The sequence below is a fragment of the Schistocerca cancellata genome, chromosome 8, assembly GCF_023864275.1.
Source record: "Schistocerca cancellata isolate TAMUIC-IGC-003103 chromosome 8, iqSchCanc2.1, whole genome shotgun sequence".
NCBI lineage: Eukaryota > Metazoa > Arthropoda > Insecta > Orthoptera > Acrididae > Schistocerca > Schistocerca cancellata.
In genome coordinates this window covers 39,739,299-39,760,681 of record NC_064633.1, presented here as the reverse complement: position 1 = coordinate 39,760,681, position 21,383 = coordinate 39,739,299, and the positions used below count along the sequence as shown (strand labels likewise).

Genomic DNA, 21,383 nt, shown 5'->3' with positions numbered 1-21,383 from the left:
CTCCTTGCCAACAGCGCTCGGCAGACCGGATGGTCACCCATCCAAGTGCTAGCCCAGCCCGACAGCGCTTTACTTCGGTGACCTGACGGGAACCGGTGTTACCACTGCGGCGAGGCCCTTGGCATGACAGGTAGTTGAAATAAGAAAGTAGAACATACTGAAGTGAAACGAGATGACATCCAGTCTCTCCGAGAGGATCGGTTGAACGAGACAATGATAAGGTGTTAGGCATGAGATCCGTATAACGAAAACAGGAGCAAGGGCTTAAAGACAAAGCTTACCTTATTGGGATTTGTGAGGTCGCGACACTTGGTACTCGCTGTGCAACCGGTGTAATTGCTCGGTAGCAACCAACGCGAGTGCTGCAAGCTTTCGAACGCTACGGCGCTAACACACCACCGCCTCCATGGTGATCAGAGAGGGAACTTTGGTAACAATATGACGGTGACTTCTGCAGCACTACTCTCCACGAAGTGAAGACGTCCGTCATCAGCAACCGAATGGTGGCTCTCGCCGCTTTATGCGAACTCGGGCGCCGCACCGCAGTCAGTGTACGTCCGCAGTTCACAAGTAGGTCTCAGCAGCCAACTTGAAGGAACGAACCGCTGGTGTAGCCGCGCCACGGAGTCCGGCTCGATCTCTTTGTCTCTTAGGGTGGGACACCTGTTTGGGCGCGAGTTCTCCGAACGAGGGAAAACTGATATGCCTACGCCACTGCGTATCCTCACCTTTCATTCAAACGTAACGGCCAGTAACTGTTGAGGAAATTCGCCATTTTGAATTAACTAAATCGAGAATGTCAAAATTTCTCCGCCCCTCTGTATTGCCCGCCATGTAAGCAATCATTCTGTGACACTCGTTTGCTGCGGGAAATTACTCCAGTTGCATAAAATACCCGATTTAGTTTTATGACTTGTTAATTAAAGATCCGTCCGCTCTCAGGTCATCATCAATGAGGTTGAAATTTTGTTGTTGTTGTTGTTGTCTTCACTACTGACACTCATTTGATGCAGCTCTCCGTGCTACTCTATCCTGTGCAAGCTTCTTCGTAGCCCAGTACCTACTGCAACCTACATCCTTCTGAATCTGATTAGTGTATTCATCTCTTCGTCTCCCTCTACGATTTTTACACTCCACGCTGCCCTCCAGTGCTAAATTTGTGATCCCTTTTTGCCTCAGAACATGTCCTACCAACCGATCTCTTCTTGTGGTCAAGTTGTGCCACAAACTCCTCTTCTCCCAAGTCCTATTCAATACCTCCTCATTAGTTAGGTGATCTACCCATCTAATCTTGAGCATTCTTCTGTAGCACCACATTTCGAAAGCTTCTATTCTCTTTTTGTCCAAACTATTTATCGTCCATGTTTCACTTCCATACAAATACTTTCAGAAACGACTTCCTGACACTTAAATCTATACTCGATGTTATCATATTTCTCTTCTTCAGAAATGCTTGCCTTGCCATTGCCAGTCTACATTTTATATCCTCTCTGCTTCGACCATCATCAGTTATTTTGCTCCCCAAATAGCAAAACTCCTTTACTACTTTAAGTCTCTGATTTCCTAATCTAATTCCCTCAGCATCACCCGACTTAATTCGACTACATTCCATTATCCTTGTTTTACTTTTGTTGATGTTCATCTTATACATACTCCTTTCAAGGCACTGTCCATTCCGTTCAACTGCTCTTCCAAGTCCTTTGCTGTCTCTGACAGAATTGCAATGTCATCGCCGAACCTCAAAGTTTTTATTTCTTCTCCATGTATATCAATACCTACTCCGAATTTTTCTTTTGTTTCCTTTACTGTTTGCTCAATATACAGATTGAATTACATGGGGGAGAGTCTACAACCCTGTCTCACTCCCTTCCCAACCATTGCTTCCCTTTCATGCCCCTCGACTCTTATAACTGCCATCTGGTTTCTGTACAAACTGTAAATAGCCTTTCGCTCCCTGTATTTTACCCCTGCCACCTTTAGAATTTGAAAGAGAGTAGTCCAGTGAACATTGTCAAAAGCTTTCTCTAAGTCTACAAATGCTAGAAACGTAGGTTTGCCATTCCTTAATCTTTCTTCTAAGATGAGTCGTAAGGTCAGCTACGGAATCCAAACTGATCTTCCCCGAGGTCGGCTTCTACCAGTTTTTCCATTCGTCTGTAAAGAATACGCGTTAGTATTTTGTAGTTATCTCGAATCTGTAGTTGGAATTATCAGATTAATTATATTTGGGCCTCTGACGTTTTGTGTACTGCCGTTGTGGTTGCGCCTTGGGCGTCGTATGCCCTTAGAAAGTCTCTGCGTTACAAACGTACCGTGGCAGAAAACGTACGCTCGACTGAAAGAAGTACGCGTGCTACCGTACTGTCATGACGGTAAGGGTTTTCGTCGCGCAATCAGCGTAGAACAAGAGAAGTGACGTAAGTGTTGGGTTTTGCGTGGGAGAAGTGACCAGAGGTGACGGACTGGCGCGACTGCTGAGTGAGTCAGCTCTGTGAGCTGTCTGCCGACTTGAGGCCACGTGGGAGCGAGTCTCGGCGACGGCGGCATGGTCGATAAACAGGGTCGGCTAGCGGCAGTGGGCGTAACCGAAGCCCGGCCTCTGGTCGATAGCGCGGCGGCGCGTCCGTCTGTACCCGCGTCTAACGCTGTTTGCCGACAATCACTAACGACGCAGACCGCAGTTCTGCTGCCCTTACAGCAGGGGCGGGCAAACGTTGCACGCGGCTCGTGAGCGCACAGCGCTGCACGCGTGCTGCTCGCGTGCGATCGTCGACCTGGGCTGTGGCGACAGCCAGCAGGTTGCGGCAGTGTAGTACAAGGCTAAGCCGCGGACGTTGATGCGAAGCGAATTTTTCAGGACGACAACAATAATAGCCCAGCGGTACGTGCAAGCTATAAAATTGCGCTTAATATAGCTGGAAAACCATTTGCTGAATTAATAAGCCTCGGTTAAGAGCAAACATAAGTGATGAAAATTTACGTAACTGTTTGCGTTTGTCTGTATGCAGAAATTTTGTTCCAGATATTAAACATATTGTAAACTCCACCTGTGATAATTAAATAAAACGTAGCGTAGTTAATAGGTACTCTTTCAAACCATGATTTATTTCAAGCACTCCTGCTAACCTTATTCCATCATTCAATAAAGCAAGCTAGAAAAACAAAACGCATTACAGAGGAAGGAGTGGACAGAAGGTATGGTGGGGAGTGGAGATAAGCGGGTGGCCAGCTTGCCCCTGTGTGCACGCAGAACACCTGTTAACTGCACGCGTGCAAGTGCACCGCACACGTGCAGGTTTCCTGCCCGCCCCTGCTTTAGGGCGACACGTGTGTTTCATTTGGTCTCACTTTGATATACTCCTACAATGATAAACTACCTGTCGTCTCACTTATCAATAAAATGATCTTGTTCTCGAAGGTGCCGCATTTTTTTATTTTCCAGCAGTACTGTCTGATCTTTGCGTCCGTAGATATGGGTATTCTTTTTATTGTGTGTATCTCTAGTCACGCAGAAGGCTGATATCATCTTGATCCTCTCTATGATTCCATCATTGCTCATGCCTCTTCCCACTTTATTCCCTCCCAGGTATTTAAATGCGTCTAACTTTTGCACGGCGCTCCGCGGTGTTTTCCAGTTCCCAGCAGTACCCAATGGCTTTTTCTTGCTGTAGGCGATCCTCAGTCTCACCCTTCTGGGTGTCTTACTTAGGTTGTCGAGCCTTCTTTGCGCCTTCTTCAGTCTCACTACCGCTATGCTAATTACGTCAGTGATCTCAGCTGTTACTTCCGTTGCCATAAGTGAGACACAAAACAACAACGGCAGAGCTAGTTAAAACGTCGCATCAACAAAGTTTTGCATTACCCCTTTAATTCGAAATTCGTGGCACACAAAACAAAAATTTCCTCTACTGCACGCATATACACTCACCTGCAATGTGTTCAGATAACTAAATAAAAAAATAAATAACTTTGTAACGGCCAAAGAGTTTGTTTTCCATGGGATGTCAGTTCCTGGTGTAACGTCCGCTGCTACGATGCAGACTTAAATCTGTCGTGGCACACTACTGTTGAGACCATCAAGCTAGCTAGCGCTGGTCCAGATTGTCTCACTCTCCAATGGCGACTCTACGTAAGTCGCGCAGAGTGCATAGTCGTTGTATATGTGTGGTGTCACAGCCAGACACCACACTTGCTAGGTGGTAGCCTTTAAATCGGCCGCGGTCCGTTAGTATACGTCGGACCCGCGTGTCGCCACTATCAGTGATTGCAGACCGAGCGCCGCCACACGGCAGGTCCAGTCTAGAGAGACTCCCTAGCACTCGCCCCAGTTGTACAGCCGACTTGGCTAGCGATGGTTGACTGTCTACATACGCTCTCATTTGCAGAGACTAGAGTTTAGCATAGCCTTCAGCTACGTCATTTGCTACGATGTAGCAAGGTGCCATATTCAGTTACTATAATTAGTATCTTCAAGAATGTATTCTGAACAGATAATATTGTGAATCATGTACCTTCAAGAGCGACGTTCATCATTAATGGATTAAAGTTAAGTATCAAACTAATTACGTCCGCTTTCTGAATTCTCATTCCTTGTCATGTTCCAGACCTCACGTCAGTATAGTTCTTCCGTCCTCACGCCAGCCTGCGTTAGCTAAAACGCGTGCATTTCGGCCTCCACTCGTAACACGTTGTTGGCTCTTCTACTAACACATGTGCACATTATTCACACGTTCGATTGGGTTCATCTTCGGGGAACAGGCAGGGCACTCCATTCTCGAGTAATCCTAGCATGCTGAAGGAATGTGTTCACGATGGGCTCGCGATTTATCATCCATCAAGATGAATTGTCAGCAAAATGTTGACGATATTGTCCTACTTTTGTCTGCGAGAAAAGAAGAAGAAGAATTGGCACGAGGGAGGTTTGAACACGTCTCACCCGCTTGGCCGTCCATCACCGTGACCATTTAACCGCGACTCCGTTGCTCTTTTGGGCTGCTCTATGTTCCACTTCTTGTCTTAGACCGTTCACTCTTTCTATTTTGCTTTTTTTTTCACAGTTCAGTATACCTTCTTCCTGTTTTCTTGCTTAACCTGCGTTCAGGTTTCGACAAGCTGCCCACTGAGCCCTCTCACCACTTAACCTGACAGGGAGTCTCCCGTAATGCTGCAAACGGACGGCTCCCAGTGGCCTCTGATAACACAGCAGATACAATACTTGCCCGGATTTCATCCCCCGATGATGCTCGGTCGGCCACGGCTGCTCGCACAGTGCATCCACCGTGGCATGCGTCTGTACTCCGCGGAGGTCCAGAACCTGTTTCACAAGTGTGGGAACGTTCCACGGACCACTGTTGCAAGCAGCGACACGCCAACGGCACACTGTGTGTCCACCATGCGCCGCAGTACGCCGATACATCCTTCCAGCTTCCCACAGGCCGACAGTATGACCCCGTTCAAATGGCTGAAGCTGTTCAGCAGGAGTACATACTCGTTGGTGGCATGAGTGTACCCTAGAATGAATGTTGAAAACATTGTTCACAGCTATCCTGAGCTCAGTTACTGCCTACAGAGTGTGCACAGGCCTTTAAGCTCCATGTGACCGCCGATGACCGTGACAAGTGGATCAGTAACTTTGCACCACGTCAGTATCCAGAGTATTACGCGCTGTTGCCACTCAACACAGTCTTGAGGGTGTTACGCCTTTTCTTCCGGCTGGGTATATGTGGCTGAGACGGTAGCATTCCATCAATTCTTTACATCTTTTCATCAATTCTTTACAGACGAATGGAAAAACTAGTAGAAGCCGACCTCGGGGAAGATCAGTTTGGATTGCGTAGAAATGTTGGAACACCTGAGGCAATACTGACCCTACGACTTATCTTAGAAGCTAGATTAAGCAAAGGCAAACCTACGTTCCTAGCATTTGTAGACTTCGAGAAAGCTGTTGACAATGTTCACTGGAATACTCTCTTTCAAATTCTGAAGGTGACAGGGATAAAATACAGGGAGCGAAAAGCTATTTACAATTTGTACAGAAACCAGATGTCGAGGGACATGAAAGGGAAGCAGTGGTTGGGAAGGGAGTGAGACAGGGTTGTAGCCTCTCCCCGATATTGTTCAATCTATATATTGAGCAAGCAGTAAAGGAAACAAAAGAAAAATTCGTAGTAGGTATTAAAATCCATGGAGAAGAAATAAAAACTTTAAGGTTCGCTGATGACATTGTAATTCTGTCAGAGGCAGCAAAGGACTTGGAAGAGCAGTTGAACGGAATGGATAGTGTCTTGAAAGGAGGATATAAGATGAACATCAACAAAAGCAAAACGAGGATAATGGAATGTAGTCGAATTAAGTCGGGTGATGCTGAGGGGATTAGATTAGGAATGAGACACTTAAAGTAGTAAACGAGTTCTGCTACTTGGGGAGCAAAATAACTGATGATGGTCGGAGAGGATATAAAATGTAGACTGGCAATGGCATGGAAAGCATTTCTCAAGAAGAGAAATTTGTTAACATCGAGTATAGGTTTAAGTGTCAGGAACTCGTTTCTGAAAGTATTTGTATGGAGTGTAGCCATGTATGGAAGTGAAACATGGACGATAAATAGTTTGGACAAGAAGAGAATAGAAGCTTTCGAAATGTGGTGCTACAGAAGAATACTGAAGATTAGATGGGTAGGCCGGCCGGGGTGGCCATGCGGTTCTAGGCGCTACAGTCTGGAACCGCGTGACCGCTACGGTCGCAGGTTCGAATCCTGCCTCGGGCATGGATGTGTGTGATGCCCTTAGGTTAATTAGGTTTAAGTAGTTCTAAGTTCTAGGGGACTGGTGACCTCAGAAGTTAAGTCCCATAGTGCTCAGAGCCATTTTTAGATGGGTAGATCACGTAACTAATGAGGAGGCATTGAATAGAATTGGGAAGAACAGGAGTTTGTGCACAACTTGACAAGAAGAAGGGACCGGTTGGTAGGGCATGTTCTGAGGCATCAAGGGATCACAAATTTAGCATTGGAGGGCAGCGTGGAGGGTACAAATCGTAGAGGGAGACCAAGAGATGAATACACTAAGCAGATTGAGAAGGATGTAGGTTGCAGTAAGTACTGGGTGATAAAGAAGCTTGCACAGGATAGTGTAGCATGGAGAGCTGCATCAAACCAGTCTCAGAAGTGAAAACCACAACAACAACAACATTTTGAGGTATGGCTGTTTTTCTGGAAGCCGCGCGGGATTAGGCGAGCGGTGTGGGTGCTGTAGTCATGGACAGTGAGGCTGGTGCCGGCGGAGGTTCGAGTTCTCTCTCGGCCATGTGTGTGTGTGTGTGTGTGTGTGTGTGTGTGTGTGTGTGTGTGTGTGTGTGTGTGTGTTTAGGTTAAGTAGTGTGTACGCTTAGGGACTGATGACCTTAACAGTTAAGTCCCATAAGATTTCACACACATTTGAATATTTTTTTTCTGGGAACACGGAGCGTCGGTTTCTGTGCACAGTGCTGAAATGGTCAGCGCACGGTTTCGTCCGTACCATTCCTCGCCTTAATAATTTTATCTTGGAACTCTTCCATTTGGCCTGCATTTGCGTAGAAAAACAACAATACCAGAAATTGAGCCCGCCTTGATGCAGATGACATGATGTTCGCTAAGTAAAAACGGCAACCTAAAAAAAATCGCACAGGAAATACGTCGCAAACAGCGACAATAATTCTCGAAAACATGCTGTAACATACAAGAAATAAGATAGTATGAAAGTATTCGTAGAAAACTATGTTTCAAAAAATGAATAGTAAAAATGTAATAATGTGCCACTCGGTTTGTATAACCATGGTATTTTCTGCGTGTCTTAGATTAAAAAACCCACTGATGATGGTTATATTTGTCGCCGAAACTAGTTTGGGAAAATAAAGAAATAAACGAATAACAAGGTGTTTTGCATCAAGGCGGATTCAGTTTCTGATATTGTTGTACTTTTTGCCTTATCGTCAACAGCGACAGTCTCTTTAAAAATTTCATACCAGCCTCTGATGTTCTTCTCGTCTGGCAGCTTTAACAGGCGACCGTGTTTCATCGAACCGCAAAACACATTGGCTTTCCCTCCTGCATGGAAGCGATTGTGACAGCAGCGATCCAGTAACAAGAGAGAGAGAGAGAGAGAGAGAGAGAGAGAGAGAGAGAGAGAAAATCAGATGTTGCGAAAGTGCGAGCAGGAAGGTAAGCACAAAAACTAAATGAGGTACGCTACTGTTTGTGAAATAGCGCATAGACATTTAGAAGTATATCCATAAAAAAAACCTTGAGTGAAGCTACGATTTGCAACAAATAGCAAAGCAGTATCTAACATTGTGCCGTAGAAATAAATTTTTGTTTGTGTTCGCCCTGCACTTAGTTGTGCTCTCTAGTGATCTCATCGCGCCGGAACGTGTAACTACGTAAGTTTAAAGGAAACGATGCGCGCGGTGATCTTCAGGCCACTGGTGAACATTTCTTGGCACGCGGTGCTGTTGACGCCTGCTCCTGTGTGCGTGATTACGCTAATCATTTGTTTGTGTACGCGAGTCAGCCCTGCGTCATGCCTAATTTCAGACAAAGTTTTGTGACACATCTCTTGGGGAACGACTTTCTTACGTAGCTAATGATAACCACCCCAGCTGCGCACATCGCCAAGTGATGTAAGCCTGTGAAATACAGTGCAGCATATTGTCGCAATTGTGACCGACACGACGGTTCATCTCTTCGGTATCTGTCTGCTGACACTTCTGTCGTCTGGGAGCACAGAAGTAAACAAGAGCTGCTAGGAACGCGGCTCTGCTGATACGCACGGAGGAGGAAAAACTCGGACTGCCGTCACTCGAACTGCTGACCCCGGACAAAGACTTCGAAAACCCCGGACATTTGGTTCCAATCGGATTATTTTCCCGGATGCACACAGTCTGTAGACAAGAAGTTGGACGAGACGGATAAGACAACGAACAGCCCTGCACTGTGGAGTGAAACACACACTTGCACAACCGGCTCGCCTGCGTACCGCGGGTGGCTCATTGATTGTCGGCGGATTCTCATTGTTCTCAATACACAAGTGCAGTTTGGAAACCACGTAAGACAATGGCCGGGTCGTCTTCGAAAACTAGATTTAAGATCTCTATCTCGTTCAAGTGGCTGTGAGCACTATGGGTGTTAACATCTGAAGTGATCAGTCCTCAATAACTTAGAACTACTTAAACGTAACTAAGCTAAGGACATCACACACATCCATGCCCGAGGCAGGGTTCGAACCTGCGACTGTAGCGGTCGCGCGGTCCCAGACTGAAGCACCTACAACCGCTCGGCGACAACGGCCGGCTCTCTGCCTCGTCCTGGTATTGTTCTAGTCGTGTTGGTTTGTAGTGTCCTTGGATTTTCATTTCCTTTCCCCATTCGTTCTTACTTTGTCTAGGACTAGGTTGAACAATAGTGGGGATAATCTGTCGTCCAGTTTTGATCCATAAGGAATGAGTCATGCCTGCTGTTGTGCCAACCACCGTCTCTTTGATTAGTCAAACTGTTTTTGGGTTGAGTCCCTGTTCCTATAAGATGTTAAACAAGGATTTTTGGTCAACAGAATCGTATGCTTTCGTGAAATCTACGAAAATGCAAATGATTGGAATATTCCTGATGTACAGGGTGATCATTTTAACCGAAGACATTGAAATATCTCGAAAACCACACATCGGATCAAAAAAAGTTATAATCCCAATTTTTTTGTCTCGGAGGGGGTCATCCAACGATACCACACTCGATTCGCGACCTCACCCCGTGCTTTGTTTGCGGGGGTCAACTTTGAAATCTTCAATGGGAACTCCTGTTTTATTGCAAATTACGTTTCTACGGCAAAATCTACATACCTTTCTCTGAAACATTTTCTTCGTTTGGACACAGATGGCGCTGTAATCGGAGGAATGGAAATGTGTACAGAATTGTATTTACGACATGCTACTCAGTGGCCCTTGAATATCCAATGTGACGTGGGACGCCACTCCCATGCAGCGAGGGTAGGACAGACCAGAATTTCATAACTTCGAATTGGAAGCCCCATTCGCAACGTTATATTCCTCCGGCATATCAAACAGGGGACTACTCGACGCGCCGCCGTGGCCGAGTAGCGAACTACGACTTATCATAACAGGCAGTAGATTGCGACCGGAGCTCACGTATCGTGCAGACGTAGAACAGATAGCGGCTCTAAACATTACAGTACTTGCCTGAACACCTGTCTATCATTTGGAGAGCAGACGTGCAAGTGGACGATGAATGTTGCAACCACAGAAGAAAAAACTGAAATGATCCTGATTTACAGAGAATGTAGGAGAAGTGTTGAGACTGCTTTTGTCTTGTATGCCGAGCGTTTCCCAGAGGAAGGTCGCTCTCGTTCATTCTTTTACAAGTTTGTGAACGCGTTCATGCCTGATAGCAACGCACAGACCGGCAAAAGGAAACGAAGCAATCGTGTTACAGGAGAAGTTAATGAAATAGCTGCACTAGCAACAGTGCGCCACATCGACGTCCGTGGTCGGTTAACGTACGGTGTGGCTACATGTGGAACAAACTCAGTGGTCCATATTTCATCGATGGCACGTTGAATGGGCGCAAATATCGAACGTTTTTGGAACAGGAACTACCGGTACTACTGCAGGATGTTGCCCTGGACGTTCGATAACGAACACCACTTAATTAGCTGCGAGTTGTAATCGCAAGAATCGACGTTAAACCTATTTTATCTGCGTCTTTGCGCCAACGCTCTTGCGTCTTTGAATACAACGGTTCCCGTCAGATCACCGATTGATTGGCTAACCCTCCGAGTACGTAAAGCGCTGTCGCCAGTTTTCACTTTGTAAGAGGAGCGGTTGCGCGAAACTCCTAAGCACAGCCCTTTCCTCCAATGTCCTGGATTAAATTCCAAACTTCTCCGTGGTTTCGTTGGAGTGAATGCGTGTGACACCGTTGGATATCCGCCCGTCGGACCACCACATAGCCCATTCCTACCCGACGGGACTTGAAAGACCCGTCCACCTCCTAGTCTTAAAACAGCACGGTATTAAATTCAGACACTGGGTTCTGTCGGGACGTCTGTGTACCTTTTCTGTAGCACAGGAAACTGTTCGGCTGTGACAGTTTAGTATATCCGCCAAAGGCGACAGAAAAGAGCGACTGTCTGTCGTACTGCTGTGTTGTTCATTTCGTTATTAGAGTTTACGGGTCCTGTTGATGTGAAAAGATATTACTGTGAGTGATTTCATGCTTATAATGGAGTTTCTTATCGTTTCAGTTATTCACTTAACACACAAATCCTACACTTGGCGCCGGCCGTTGGTGGCCGAGCGGTTCTAGGCGCTTCAGTCTGGAACTGCGCGACCGCTACAGTTGCAGGTTCGAATCTTGCCTCGGACATGGATGAGTGTGATGTCCTTAGGTTAGTTAGGTTTAAGTAGTTCTAGGGGACTCATATTAACAGAATCTTCCGTCGGTTCTTGGTAGAACAACATTATAATAATAAATGAAAAGCACTAGTTTGCTTTTGTTCTACAATATTATTTTTATTGCTAACCGGTTTTCGGTTACAAGGCCATCTTCAGACATTAAAAGACTCAGTAAATGTCTGAAGATGGCCTTGTAAGCCGAAAACCGGTTAGCAATAAAAATAATATTGTAGAACAAAAGTAAACTGGTGCTTTTCATTTATTATTCTAGGGGACTGATGACCTGAGATGTTAAGTCCCATAGTGCTCAGAGCCAACCCACACTTGGCGAATGGAAGGCGCCAGCCTGCGTCATCATCATCATCATCATCATCATCAGTGTTTTGCCTAAAGGGAGGTTTTCACATGGTAGTTCTCCAGGCTGTCCGGTCTTCTGCCATCCTCTTCAGGTCTGCATAATTTCCTCTTCCCTTTATGTCGTCTATCATCTTGTATCTTCTTCTTCCTCTCAGTCTTCTCCCACAAACTAATCCTTCCAAAGCATCTACTAGCAAGCACTCCCTTCTCAATGAATGTCCCAACCAGTTGTTTTTCCTTTCTCTTACAACCTTCAGCAGACATCTTCTTTCAACAACCCTTTCCAATACTCTTTCATTACTCACTTTTTCCATTCAGCTTATTCTCTCCATTCTCCTCCACCTATCACATCTCAAATGCTTCTAACCTTTTTTCATCCTCTCGTATCAGAGTCCATGTTTGTGCCCCATATAGTGCCACACTCCAGACAAAACATTTGCCAAGCCTTTTCCTTAGTCCTTTATCTAATTTGCCACATAAGAGTCTCCTCTTTCTGTTCAATGCCTCCTTCGCTATGGCAATTCGAGTTTTCACCTCCTGGTGACATCTCAAGTCTTCAGTTATTTAAATTCACTTACTTGGCTAATGGTAGATTGTACTATTTTAATATTGGACAGTCTACGTCTTGTACTGATGACCATACTCTTTGTTTTTGCTGTGTTTATTTGCATCCCATATTCCACACAAGCTTCATTCAGATCTTTGAGCATGTTGTTCACTGTCCGCTCACTTTCTGCTACTAATACCATGTCATCTGCAAATCTCATACATTCTATTTACTTTCCACCAATACATATTCCTCTTTTCCCATCTAAACTTTTTGCAATAATCTCTTCAAGGTATACGTTAAACAGCAGTGGGGAAAGGCAACAACCTTGTCTAACACCCCGTCCAATTCTGCCTCCTTCTGACATTTCATTTCCAATCCTTATCCTTACTTTCTGGTGTAAATATAGATTCTGTATCAGTCGTCTCTCTTTCCAATCTACTCCTTTCCTCTTCAAGATATCCATCAGCTTGTTCCACTGAACTCTGTCAAAAGCCTTTTCTAAATCTATAAAAACAGCAAAAATTTCTCTACCCTTTTCCATATATCTTTCCCCTATAGTTCTTAGCAGGCCAATAGCATCTCTTGTTCCTTTTCCTCTTCTAAATCCGAACTGCTCCTCTGCAATCCCTCTATCTAGCTTGCCATATAACCTCCTGTTCAACACTCTCAGCAAGACTTTAGCTGCATGAGAAATTAGACAGATGGTCTGGTGCTCTTCACATTTTTTGTAGTATTTCTCTTTTTCTATATTGGTATCATAACTCTTGCAGTGAAGTCCTCAGGCCATTCCCCTTTGTCATATATCTCGTTACAGGGGTAGACTGTTTCTTTTCTTGCCTTGTTTCCCAGACTCTTCAACAGTTCTGCTGGCAAATCATCTATTCCACATGCCTTCCTATTCTTCATCTCCTTCAGCGCCTTTTCTACTTCTGCTTCCAAGATGGTAAATCCCTTTCCATCTTCCGGCACATATTGCTCCTCTTCAACCTTAATTTCGCTTTGCATTTCATCCCCCTTATACAGACATTCAATATATTCTTGCCATCTGTTCAAAACCTGTGGTTCTTCTGCTAGAGTACCATCTGCTCTTTCTATTTCCATGTTATTCCTCTTTCTTTTACGTTCAAAAACTATCTCACTAGCCAGTCTATACATCAATTCATACTTTCCCTCTCTCTCCATTTTCTCTATTTCGTCGCGTTTCTGTTTCATCCATTTTTCTCTTGCTTCTTCAGTTTCTCTTCTTAATTCGTTATTCAGTTTCCTGTACCTCTTTTTGCCTTCTTCAGTTTCTACACTTTTCCACTTTCTGCGCTCTTCCATCTTTTTCAACATGTTTTCTGTTATCCATTCTTTCCTGGTGCTTTGGGATACTCTAATTCCTAGTACTTCTTTGGCAGAGTCCATGAGTCCTTCCCTCATTTTTACCCAATTGTCATTAACACTTACATCAACACTATCTCTTTGCCATTTTTCCATAAATCTGTTCTCCAAATCTGATGCCTTTCCTACCTCTTTGAGTCTTTCTGTGTTTAGTCTTTCCTTTTCTGTACCTCTCCAGACTTTTTTCAACTTCACTTGTATTTCTCCCATCACTAGGTTGTGGTCTGAATTTATATCCGCTCCTGGATAAGCTTTAGCATTCTTCAAACAGTTCCTAAACCTTTTTTGTATCAGGATGTAATCCAGCTGATATCTTTCCGTATTCAAATTTGATATCCATGCGTAACGTCTCCTTTTGTGGTGTTCAAATAATGTGTTACCCACTGCTAATGAATTTTCTTTACAGAAACTAATTAGTCGTTCACCTCTCTCATTTCTTATTCCTAATCCAAATTTTCCTACTGTATCTTCATCTCTTCCTTCACCCACCACTGCATTCCAGTCCCCCATGATGATAATGCAGGCATTTCTATTTTCTTTCTCGATGAGTTCTTGTATTTTCTCATAATATTCTTCCACTTCCTCATCTCTATGCTGGCTGGTTGGCATATATACCTGTATTAATACCAAATCGTTTGAACTACCCTTCAGTCGTATCATCAACAGTCTTCCATCAATATATTGTACCTTCATTACCTTATTTTTCAACTTATGCCCTATCAATATTCCTACTCCATTTTCACCACTCTTGATTTCCCCTGAGTAAAAGAGTTTATAATCTCCACTTTCTATCTCCCCATTCTCTCCCCATCTCATTTCACACAAACCGAGGGCATCTGATCTGTTCCTTTTCATCTCCTGTTTTGCATTCTCTAGCTTTCCTGCTTGCAGAAGTGTCCTCACATTCTATGTTCCAATCCGTATCTTTCCTCCCTTCACTGTCCCTTCCTTCCTTTCAAATATGTCTACTCTAAATGTGTTCCCCTCCCGGAGATCCGAATGAGAGGAAGTTTTAACTCCGGAATCTTTCACATGTAGAGACATACCATGTACTGGTTGGGAATGTAATGTGGTAGTTTCCCGTTACTTTCCACATAGGCAGTAGGATGGCCAGCCTAAAGTCAGCCACTCACCATGAGTCAGACGCTGTCTGTAGCCGCCCCTCTGGGGTTCAGTCGCTACTTGTACTCTTTTTGTACCCAAAAAGAAAAGGTGCATCTTCCGCCAGCTCCGCCGTAGCGAAGCCCATCTTCTCCGCCTTCGCTGCCGTTGAGGTCTTCACCGTATCCCTGGCAAGGGGCCCTCACGAGGTACTATCACCCGGGCCAGGTGAACCAAGGTTTTTTCAAGGAGGTATTACTCCTCCCCCTCCTCCTCCTTTCTCAACCGGGCTTGAACCGGCTATGGCGGAAGATTAGGAAAAACTTTTCCAGTTAGGCGGCTGGACTTGGCCGTTGAGGTCTCCCAGTCTTTAGGTTATCTGCTTGTTCTCAAGTTTTATGCATGTGCTTCGTGGAAACTTCTTGCAGGTTCTATATTCCATATTGTTAGTTTTTGGCCGTGAAATTGGCTAGAAACGATTTATTAATGTTCTGAAAAAATTCATTAACAGCTCTTTCTAAAACTAGACTTGATTTGTTATTTACTGGAAAGTTTGTATCACATGTAAACAAAATAAGCTAAACATCTGGTACTGTTACTGTTGATACGTTCCAAACACAGTACACACAGGAAATAGTAACGGCCCTAACACGTACACAACACATTATTTGCTCCCATTCAGATGAAGACTCATAACTGAGTAGAGGACTTCTAGATATTGACACATTCAATATCCTCTTAGACAGATACGACTCACGGAATTTCCTGTAACGTCACAATACTCTGATATACTTAAAATGATATTGTGGTATGGGATGCAAATATTTAATTTTATCGTCCATTGTGTCCTGGTTAAGAGAGGGGTGGGGAGGGAAAAGGTGTGGCTTGTGGCCTCATGCGCACGGAACGTTTACGATATTTACACGGGGTGGTTCCATAAGCGCATGCAAAAATTGAACACGTCATAGAGGATGCTTCACTGAACAATTTGAGGCAGGGAACCTAGGGTCGGAGAAACCAGCATAATGAGATAATACGAATAATATCACATTACTGTGTACTTTTTCATTTACATTAGTTAACTGCAAATGCCACCACTGACACAATGAACGTACCACTTGTATTGTATCTTAGAAAATGCGCTGAAACCGATAGCCATGGAACTCAATGCAAGCGTGACACCTACGAACAAGCTTCTGACGGACCGTGGCAGGTAACTTTAGATATCCCCATAGGAAATAATCAAGGAAATTCAGATCACTTGATCTCGCAGGCCATGGAATAGGACCACCCCCTTCCAGCCCAGCGACAAAGAAATACAGTACCGGTACTGCTGCATCGTATTTTACTGTACGCCTCTGAATAGCACTGAGTAATGAACGGGTCTGTCGTTGATTCATAGCACGCTCTGTCGTGGGACAAAGTAAATACGAAACAACAGAGCCACTTTACAAGTAAAGTAAACAAAACCTGCATCATGACTTCCTGTTAATTAGGCCCGCCCTCCTTTTTTCCTTGCAGGAAATAAGGAATGTACACTACTGGCCATTAAAATTGCTACACCAAGAAGAAATGCAGATGATAAACGGGTATTCATTGGACAACTATATTATACTAGAACTGACATGTGATTACATTTTCACGCAATTTGGGTGCATAGATCCTAAGAAATTAGTACCCAGAACAACCACCTCTGGCCTTAATGACGGCCTTGATACGCCTGGGCATTAACTCAAACAGAGATTGGAGGCGTGTACAGGTACAGCTGCCCATGCAGCTTCATCACGATACCACAGTTCATCAAGAGTAGTGACTGGCGTATTGTGACGAGCCAGTTGCTCGGTCACCATTGACCTGACCTTTTCAGTTGGTGCGAGATCTGGAGAATGTGCTGGCCACGGCAGCAGTCGAACATTTTCTGTATCCAGAAAGGCCCGTACAGGACCTGCAACAAGCGGTCGTGCATTATCCTGCTGAAATGTAGGGTTTCGCAGCGATCGAATGAAGGGTAGAGCCACGGGTCGTAACACATCTGAAATGTAATGTCCACTGTTCAAAGTGCCGTCAGTGCGAACAAGATGTGACCGAGACGTGTAAACAATGGCACCCCATACGCCGGTTGATACGCCATCATGGCGATGACGAATACACGCTTTCAATGTGCATTCACCGCGATGTCGCCAGACACGGATGCGACCATCATGATGCTGTAAACAGAACCTGGATTCATCCGAAAAAATGACGTTTTGCCATTCGTGCACCCAGGTTCGTCGTTGAGTACACCATCGCACGCGCTCCTGTCTGTGATGCAGCGTCAAGGGTAACTGCAGCCACGGTCTCCGAGCTGATAGTCCGTGCTGCTGCAAACGTCGTCGAACTGTTCGTGCAGATTGTTGTTGTCTTGCAAACGTCCCCATCTGTTGACTCAGGGATCGAGACGTGACTGCACGATCCGTTACAGCCACGCGGATTAGATGCCTGTCATCTCGACTGCTAGTGATACGAGGCGGTTGGGATCCAGCACGGCGTTCCGTATTACCCTCCTGAACCCACCGATTCCACATTCTGCTAACAGTCACTGGATCACGACCAACTCGAGCAGCAATGTCGCGATACGATAAACCGCAATCGCGATAGGCTACAATCCGACCTTTGTCAAAGTCGGAAACGTGATGGTACACATTTCTCGTCCTTACACGAGGCATCACAACAACGTTTCACCAGGCAACGCCGGTGAACTGCTTTTTTGTATGAGAAATCGGTTGTAAACTTTCCTCATGTCAGCACGTTGCAGGTGTCGCCACCGGCGCCAACCTTGTGTGAATGCTTGAAAAGCTGATCATTTGCATATCACAGCATCTTCTTCCTGTCGGTTAAATTTCGCGTCTGTAGCACGTCATCTTCGTGGTGTAGCAATTTTAATGGCCAGTAGTGTACGTATAAATAAATAGCACAGTGCGCGTGAACTTGTACTCATGTCTCCGACCCCAGGTTCCCTACCTCAAATCGTTCAGGGGGGCATTCCCTATGCTCTCTTACATTTTTGCACGTTCGTACGGAAACGCTCTGTATACGCAACGAAGATTGGTCTGGAACGTCTATAGTCGTACTACTCTCATCTGCACTGGAATAGTTGGAGTCTCGATTCGGCACACAGTTTTAATCTGCCAGGAAGTTTCAATATTTTGCAGTTTAAAATCTGGTTTCGAGATCTGAGGCTTTCAATTATGTAATTTGTTAGAAATCTTCCCGTGCTTCCAGCTGTCTTCCACGTATACAGCTTGCTTCCATGACTGTTAAACCACGTATTAGCAATGATTAAATGCTGCTTGCTGCTGAATTCTACGAGATGGGCATCCCCTTTTCATGACTCTGTCCACACTTTACGTTCTCCTACTGTTTTTCGTACTCGTGCTTTACCTAATATCGTATTTCATTGCTCCATCACTATTATATTTTCATCTCCCTTAACTGATCAATTTTTTTCTTTTATCTCATCATACTTTCTTTCAGTCTCTTCCCCATCTGCGTAGCTAGTAGGCATACAAATAGGTGTAGGTTATAGTAGCTGTGCATACATGAAGAGGCATGGACAGGATAAAGTAGCGCGGAAAGCTACATGAAACTAGTCTTTGGACTGAAAACCACAGCAACAGCAAGAACAAATAATAACGTTAAGCCCAAATTATTTCAAATTATATCAGTTTCTAGACAAAATCATTCAAAAATTTTCACGACAGATTAACAGAATGCTCTCAGAAGGTCCTTCAACAATACTTCTAACTCGACGACGTCCCATTGCACGTTAAGTGTGAAGGAGAAAATTTTGAGTTACGAAGTTACCAGGGGTCGACCCTTGGCTGTCTTTGGTACATAGTATTTTTCTCTGTTATTATACAGCGTAAGTTCCTTTTACACGAGTGACTTTCTGGTCAAAATCGACTACTCGAAGTGCGTGCGTTTCGTGCCTGCCTGTGAATCAGCAGCCAGCCACGCGACGAGTGTGTCTGTGACGTCAGTGATCTATAGATTGTTCCGAGTTCTAAATTTCCGAGTATGCTGTACACTGCGCACGCTCGGAGACGTGGAACTGGGCAGCGTCTGCTAAAATCGGAAGTTACCATATCCTGGCCGACTCCGAGGTTAATCCTATTATAGAAATGGATTTTGTGCTTTCGTGTCTTTTTAATCTTTACTTTCTTATTTGCTTTGGTTTCGTGACACATTGAAAAGATTGCACGAGAACCTGATATTTTTTCTGCTGGCGTTATCCTGCAAAAGAGACACAATAACAAAAAGCAAAATGTTATTTGCATTTTGCAGAGAAAAAGCTTATACTATACTAAATAAGAAAGTTTTCAACGAAAATTATTTCAAAAGCGAAAAAAGAATTATTTGATGAGAAAAATAATTTTCGATTTTATTTTGCACTTCGCGACAAAACAAGATTCTAGGAATAAAGTAAAAATACCCTAGTTACTGCGTTCTAAATATTGTTTGATGTGTTTACAAATATGTGTTTTCTCGAAGCAATAAATGTATATGTTTTGAAATGTTTGGGCGGCACTTTCCCCAATTCTTTCAGTTCTCAGAAATATATAGAATTTGCCACACGTCATTCGAGAAGAACATCCGCTAGGAATTTTGCTTTGGTCATTAATGAACTGTATTACTATTACTTGCCCTACATTTTGTTGTCTGTATTTAGTTTTTCCGTAAAAACGTGAGATGCCAAACTGCCAGCAGATAGCTCTCACAACGAAAATGACCAGCCGAGACAGACGAGATAAGGTACAGGAATAGAACGCCAGGGGCGTTGCTGCAGACTCACTCGTCGCGACTAGTCAGTTAAGAAAGTCGACCGTGTAAAAAGCGCTTTACTAAATGTTGCTGTGGACAACGTAAAATGAAATTGTCTCGAATGAAAAACAGCCCACAGTTGCACTAAATTCTGTTTATTTTAAACCTTGATCACGGTTTCTTCTATAACAATGTAGCCTTCTTCAGAAGTCATAAATACTAATAAATGAAAAATGTCTAAGCCCTGCGGCTGCGTCAAGATCAATAAAATAACTTCAACAGACATAAGCTTGTTTCAAACATATGTAAAATTACATATGGCAACGTATGTCTTCCGCCACTACCTCTGCTACAACATTTTTCATTTATTAGTGTGTATGACTTCTCAAGAAGGCAATATTATTATAGCAGAAACCATGGTCAAGGTGTAAAATAAACAGAATTTAGTGCAACTGTGGGCTGTTTTTCATTCGAGACATTTTCCTAACGGCTGTTGTTGTCGCTGCCATAATGAAAATAATAAAATAAAATTGCTTCCCTGCTGAAGAATACCCACGTCAAATTGTGCTTTACAATGACAAAAAATGATTAAAATTAAGTTCAGATTTTACAATAACTTTAGTGCGAGTAACTAATGCGTATAATAGGAAATAAAAACAACACATCTATGCGCTACGGTCGCAGGTTCGAATCCTGCCTCGGGCATGAATGTGTGTGAGGTTAGTTAGGTTTAAATAGTTCTAAGTTCTAGGGGACTGATGACTTAAGAAGTTAAGTCCCATAGTGCTCAGAGCCAACGAACACATCTATGAATAATTTTGAGCTGTTTAACCCTAGGTGCAAACTGTCACTCTCAAAATCGCACCAGCCGTGTGTAAACGACACTGCCTACAGTATTATTTTTCATACGAGACTCCCAGGGAAACAACATGGGGCGGAGAGGGGAAATGTAGATGTAGAAATCCAAGCCTGGGTGAGTAGAAATTTAGGTGGCAGCAGTGGTATGAACTGGGAAACTTCCTGTTCAGTAAAGTAGGTGGGTGCACCTCTACCTTCATTGCACACTACTATGACCTGTGATATTTACATAGCCGTGGTTGAATCGGAGTTGATCCGATGTAAGAATAGCTTGGTGATAACCCACCTGTTCAACGAAATAACGCTGATAAATACTCGCTTATCTGCAAATTCGAAGTACCTGACTGCATCCTTGAACTTACGGCGTGAACACACAAACGCTTGGAAAGAAGCATGGGCAGAAACGTGGTGGCAAACAGGAAGTTAGCAATTTGCTTTCTCGAATTTCTAGGTTTGTATTGGTCATGCGTCAGACAACGCCCATCGTCAATCAGCTCTTTAGTAATTCGCGTTGTCTCGTTTCTTTTTTGTCATTCCTCGTATATCTTCGACACAAATGCCGTCATTTTCACAGTCACTACTGAAATATATTTTTTTTCTGACAAATTACTTTTGTTTTAAAATTGACCACTGGCAGCTATTACGAAATGAATTTACCGATTACTTTATTTCACTATAAGGGGTAGTAGAATTGCAGTAGAGACGTCCGTTCTAATGTTAGCGTAAACTTAAATGCCTTGCATCTGTAGCGTTTGTGATAAAAGTAATAAATCCTGTTTGGAAAAATCAAAGAGTAATTAAAGGCGATCTCATGGTGATATAGCTTGCAACATTTTTGTATCCTTTTTTGGAATATGTTATTGTACAACAGACAAAAGATCTTCGAAACTTG

The 21,383-nt window shown here is 44.0% G+C and overlaps 1 protein-coding gene and 1 pseudogene across 2 annotated transcripts in view; one reads left to right on the top strand and one right to left on the bottom strand.

The window, feature by feature from the left end:
- The window catches only part of LOC126094491 (phospholipid-transporting ATPase ID), a 530,930-nt gene that overhangs the window by 62,655 nt on the left and 446,892 nt on the right, over positions 1-21,383 (top strand). The gene's annotated exons all lie outside the window — the stretch shown is intronic.
- LOC126096016 (5S ribosomal RNA) lies at positions 6-123 on the bottom strand (annotated as a pseudogene).